The following is a 6,144-nucleotide window of genomic DNA, read 5'->3' as shown; positions in this document are numbered from 1 at the left end:
GACACCCTGCGTGGTGGACTTCGGAATCGCTTACCTGTCTCCATCTGCTTGTTACCTTGAAATGCACATGTTTTTTTTCTCCATCACATCAAAATTTCTAAACCTATATGTTAACATAAACATAGACTACATATGAGTTGTTTGAGATGAAATATCATCTTTGAAATATCGCTCACTAACTCCTTGCTTTATAAAAGTCATTCCTCTTTTCCTGGGTACTCTCATTGTTTTCAGTTGATTGCAGAAGAGTTTATCTCCTTTGGGCATTTTCACAAAACAAACAAACAGACTAAAAGACTAGCAGAGATATAACCATATTGGCCACACACATTCTAAAATGATAGTAAATTCTTTTTAACAAAGTTCTTTACAGAATTTCATAGTAAAAATTTAAGTACAGTCGACACAGTTAAAAACAAGTTTGACGTAAGGACTGGATTACAAAGTTTGGTCTTTATAAAATCTTTTTTCTTTATCAATTGTAAAAGTGATACAACATTTGATCTCTGTAACTTATATACTTTTTCACTTATGGTTAGTTTTTGTTCTGTTTTCTCGAGATAAGTATTTAAGATGGCAAATATTGGGACCAGTCTCCTCTGCTGTTTATTTAGAGAAAAGTGGAAGTGATCTTACTGAAATGAGGATATTTGTGAAGACGATGTCCTTAATGCCCACCTGGCTTAGGTGGTCTTAGTCCAGAGGGTGGTTCGGAAAAGGGGCAAAGAGCAATTTCTTGCTTGTCTCTAAGACCTCCAGCCCTATAAGGGTTGTGACGCCCATCCATATCAAGATGCCTGCTCCTGGAAGGTAGGAGTAATGGCTTAGCATCAGAAAGGGTTCTTACTGTTAGGAAAAGTCAAATGCATGAGGGCTGGGCACTGGTGGGGAAAGATGTTGCAGTTTGTACCTATAGCCAGCAGGTAAGGACAGTGTTGCCATTCTGACTTACTCTCAGATGCTTGCTTTTATGGAGGGGTCTTAAAACAATAATAATCAGACCATATGTGCAGCAATCTTAGGGCCTAAATAGCTAAGGACAAAGTAGATTGCTTCTTTCTAAGAGCATTTCCTTTCTCTTCTTTGTTGGGCCTGTAATGTTCCTCACCCACTGAGTATTTAATATCTGTGTTTTCAAATCAAAGAACAAGCTTTTTGTCTCCCAGGATAGTATCTTGTAAAGCCAACCTCTTTATTACTTCACCAGTTTAAGGCTTTATTACTTGCGATCTGAAGCCTGCTAGTGAATTATGCATGTTAGAGCTCCATGCACCTTCCCACTCCCCGCTCTCCCTCCACCTTTTTTGGGGGTCCAAAAAGTACAAGGAGATCTCGACGTGTGTTCATTTCCATCCATGGTATTAATCCTTATTCATTTTAAAAATCTGCTAACGGAAATATTTCCATTCAGCTCATTAATCAATTGTGATTTTCATTCCCTTGTTTTGTAAAAGCTGTTGCAATAAATACTTTTTTCACAAGGCGAAAATCCAAGAGATGGATGCAGCCAGCGTAATTAATTGCACCCAGTTACAGGAGATCAGCAAGTTTGTGAGATTCACATGCTGCTATACCATATGGTTGCCCAGTAGGCGAAAAATTTGATTAATGTTTTGAAGTAGATTTTTTTCAGCAAATATTACAGCCCCAGATGAGGTGTTTTTTTTTTTTTTTTTCCTTTTCCTTTCTAGTATTGTTAGACTTAACTGAAGGAACCAATCCTCTGATTTAAAGCTTAATAATATTGTGATCCAGTGAAAACTTAACATGTAATAAAAATTACAGTCTGCCTGTCTCTTGTGGATACAGAAAAATAATGCATTATATCTTTGTTTGTAATTAAGTAAAATGTAAAAGTTGGATTCCAGAACTCGATTCTTTTTATTTTTTTTCCTTAAAAAGCAAACATGACTGTGGTTTTTAATTGATGCATATTTTGGTATGATTTATAAGTAATATATTTGGGCAGGCCTTTAAAACTAAAAGGAAACATCAAAACAAAACAAAAGAAAACAAGAGTCAGTGAACAGCTTGATTACATACTCCGTAACAGATCCGTATTCCATACTCTACAACTGTGTGAGTGGCACAGAGAAGTGTAAGCTGTCTCTCCTTTGTCACCCTAAGGCGTATTAGTTTCATAACCGCTCAAGGTATACATAGTTCATTTCTCCTTTATTTAAAAATATCTCCAGATTTGTGAATATATTTCGTAGTTACTTTGGATTTTTTCTTTTTTCTTTTTGGTCTGTTTGTTAGAAAATCTATCTTATCTTTTGACTCCTTATTATGCTGGACACCCATCCTCTTATGTCACTGCCCTGCTGGGGTCATGCTCTCTCTTTTCCTCCTAGTCAGTGGGATGGAATCAGCCATTTGATAAGGTAAGAGGACAAGACATGGTAGGCCTGATCTCGGCGTTCAAACAGCAAGAGATTTTGAAAGTATATAGGAACTGGAGATGGACTCCATCAGGAAAATAAAATAAAACAAATTTCTATACTTTGGTGAAAGATGCTTAATGCTTCATATGCCTTAGTTTTCTGATTCTTTTTTCTTGAAATGTATTAATTCCTAATTGCCTAAGCAATATATGACTCTCCTTAAGTCTTAATGTCTGTTGACATGAACTGTAAGCTCAAGTGGTTAGAACATGGTCTTTAACCAGGGATCAACCTAGTTTTTGAATCCTTTGAGTCTTTGCCAATAGAAAATTATCTCTTCTAGAGTGCAAACAATATTCATAACTTTGACCCACCACTTGTCTAGAGGGATACTTAGTTCACAAGGAACTGTGTTATCCCCGTCCAACAAAACGAAGTACGTGCGTCTCTTAGATGTCGCATGATGGATACACTCTTTCTTGGTTTTATGTCGAAAAAGATTAAGGGTTGTAAGTGTGTTTTGTTTTCCGGTGGCTTAACAAGGGGCTTGGTTCAGTCACAATAAAGGGGACAGTCAGAGACCAGTCAAGAGGGCCATCTCCTCTGATATTGACTTACCAAGTCAAATCTGTATTTAATAATTTTATCGCACTAGGTTTCTAATGTTTGTTTCAAATTTTTTTTTTTAATTTTGATGATTAGAAATAATTATCTACAAATGCATGAAAAGGAGTGTTACATCGATGGCATGTTTTTTAAAGAAAACAAAGAAATTAAAGCAGCCTATCTTTCCTAAGATTGAGCTGAAACTATTTCTTTCATTTACATTATGTCATTCAATAGAGATTTTTATAGAGAGGCAGTTTTAGAGACTCCATTTAAGAAAACATTTCTCTAAGACTTAACTTTCCCAACCCTGTAATTTAGCCATTCCCAGTGAATATTTTTTAACCATGCAATTTAAGCAATAATTTTTTCTATGCCTTCTACATTCAAGACATTTCGGATGGTCACCTCTAATTACAGCCTAGGTTTTTAAATGAAAAAAAAAAAATGGAAATTCTTTTTAATTTTTATTTAATATGGCAGGTGAAACATGAACAATATATGGTCAGTTGGCAGGGGACAGTGTGTTGAATTATTTATGTTTACCTTTCTTTTTTTTTTTAGCAGCACATATATGAAATTCATTACTGAGTGATAGGACGAATGACTCAGAGAAATGTTTGAGAGGCCCTGATGAAGGCCAGTGCCTTATGGCAATAAAAGTAACATTAGCTCTATTCATAGCAGTTTGATTTAGGTTGGGCTAATTTTTGTTGTGGTAGTGTGGTTGTGGTTGTCATTTTAATAAAATGCATTTGGAAAGAACAAGTGTGTTCACAGTGCAGTATTTTTTTTTTTTCCAGAAGAGAATATATTTCTTGTCCACCTTTTATTAATAATGCATACTACCACATGACGATATTGCCAGAACAATTAAATAGGCCCTTTATATTCTAGAGAAACCCAATACATTTGTAACATCTCCCTTTATATTTACAAGTGTTATTTCTCTGGATGTAATCCTTTTGGAGAGAGAAAATTCCCAGAATATCAGTTCCCTTGGATGAAATTTCCTTTTATTTCAGCTAACCACATTGGATCGTAATTTATAGGCCCATATCAGTTTACCATCGCTCAGATATAGTAATTTACCAGCAAGTGTCCATCAGTTGGCTGGGGGCTGCTGCATTTGTCAAGTGGGAAGAAATCCAAACAAGTTTTTGGAAGAAAAAAAAAATCACCCTAGGGGTAGGAAGAAAAAATATATCCTTGGGGGTCTCACAATTTGAGATCTTTGAGTGTTGCTATGCAAAACTAACACCCAGCAGGAAGGTTTTGCTTTCCTCACAAATTCTCTGTTCACACAAGGCACCTGGGCAGCAAGTTGAGGGAGAGTTAAGGTGGCCGGCTGAAATGGAGTGCTGGGCTGCTCTGGCTGAAGGCTCGCTGGGAGCCCAGAGTGCTGGCGGGAAGCTTTACCTGGTGCTGGCAGTATCACTTTGCCAGTCTGTTTCTTTCCATGCTTCAGGCCATGCTGATGTTAAAGTTGAATAACTGAGAGCTAATGGTTTTTAAGGCGTTTTTAAGTGATTTGTCTTGGGAATGCAAAGTTGGCAAGAATAAAACCTAGGCAAGGAGAGTTGATTTTTGATGACCCAAAGAGGGCATGTCGTAGGGTAATTTAGTAAGGCTCCAGTGGTCCAAGATTGTTCCACAGCAGGGAAAGTGTAAAGTTACCAGAATTACTTACTAATGAAAAAAACTGGGAAAGCAAAAGATTATTAGGCTATGGGGCAGTGGGGATGAACAGGGCACCAGCTCTTACAATGAACTGGTCTGAGAAAAACCTTCCACCTTGGGAGTCCAAAGGTGGTGTTTTCCTAGAGAATGGATTCCATTGTCCTGGCATGACAAGTAACAGGAAAACCCCAAATTCCAGTGTAGGTGAAGGAGTCACCTCATGAACCAAGGAACCATAAGAGATCCAAGTTTATACATACATCCCAGTTTTAAAATCAGACCTATTACTGTATTTTCTAAATAACCAATGTTTGAAAACACAGTGTTGCAAGGTCTCATTTTCTTTCACACTACATAGGAGGATCTGGTATTTTTGAGGAGATACCGAAGAAAATAATAGGAACTATCAAGAGAAATGCTGTTTACTTGACAGGTGTTGTTTTAAAGTTTTACCAGCCTACAGTGTAGTCAGTACATCACAAATTGAAGAATATTCATTGACATTTTTAAGCATCACTTCATTTTTATTTTCCTGCAGAATGAGGTAATTACATTTCATTTATAAGCAGAAGCATGTCAACCCATGAATTCACTTCAAGGTATATAAAGTCACTTTTATTACAGTAATTTTTTAAAATGTGATTGTTGCATATGTTTACTTAAACACATTTTCATTTATATATCTCCCTGCATATATATTTTTTCTCCCTATGATATGTTTAAATGATGAAAAGAGTCTCTTTAGGACACACCTGTTTCAGTTTCACCATTTGAAATTTTATTGGAAGCCTTGGATTTGGTAAAAAAAAAAAAAATTATACTGGCAGTTTTTATTTAGGGAGTACTCTCTGAACTGACATGTCAATCTCGGCCCATGTATTTATTTGTAATTAAAGTCGAGATGCTTTAGAACAGCTTTACCATTAATCTAAAAACAGAGAGTCGTTTCCTGGTGACTGATATATAGCAGTTTGCTTTGTGCTTCCTCTGAAAAGAGAATTGTTGTTGGGGCATTGTTACAGAGAACAGCTTTCCTGTAGGGCTCACAGTCTTAACTGTTTCAAACTCCTGCTGTTCGGTAAATCTGTCAGAAGGGTCTGCGAGGGACCATATTTATGAAGAGAGTGTAGAGTGGTCAGTCTAAAAAGCTCCTTAGTGTAGTACTTTGAATTTTAAATTACACACATAATTCAAAGGTAATGTAACTTGCAGTGTCGGACTTTAGTCCATTCCGTTAAATGGAGAAAAATGACTGACGTGAGGAATGACTTATTGATTCCTGGTGGGAAAATGACTTCTGTAATATAGGAAGTATGGTAAAAGGAATAGCTTAATTATTTAGGGAGCACTTTTCAAAATATGCTTTTACAGCACTACAAATTGTATACATACAAATTGTACAACTAGGTTCTTTCTTTTAAAAAAATTCTTTCTTAGAAGAAAGTTATGAGAAGGCTTATGTTATTTAGTTGCT

General features: G+C 36.3%; 1 protein-coding gene across 9 annotated transcripts in view; it reads left to right on the top strand.

Moving 5' to 3' along the window:
* The window catches only part of WWOX (WW domain containing oxidoreductase), a 791,253-nt gene that overhangs the window by 161,953 nt on the left and 623,156 nt on the right, over window positions 1-6,144 (top strand). The window lies entirely within an intron of this gene.

This window comes from Pteropus vampyrus, unplaced genomic scaffold (assembly GCF_000151845.1).
Source record: "Pteropus vampyrus isolate Shadow unplaced genomic scaffold, Pvam_2.0 Scaffold29, whole genome shotgun sequence".
Lineage (NCBI taxonomy): Eukaryota > Metazoa > Chordata > Mammalia > Chiroptera > Pteropodidae > Pteropus > Pteropus vampyrus.
This window is presented reverse-complemented; position numbering and strand designations above follow the sequence as displayed.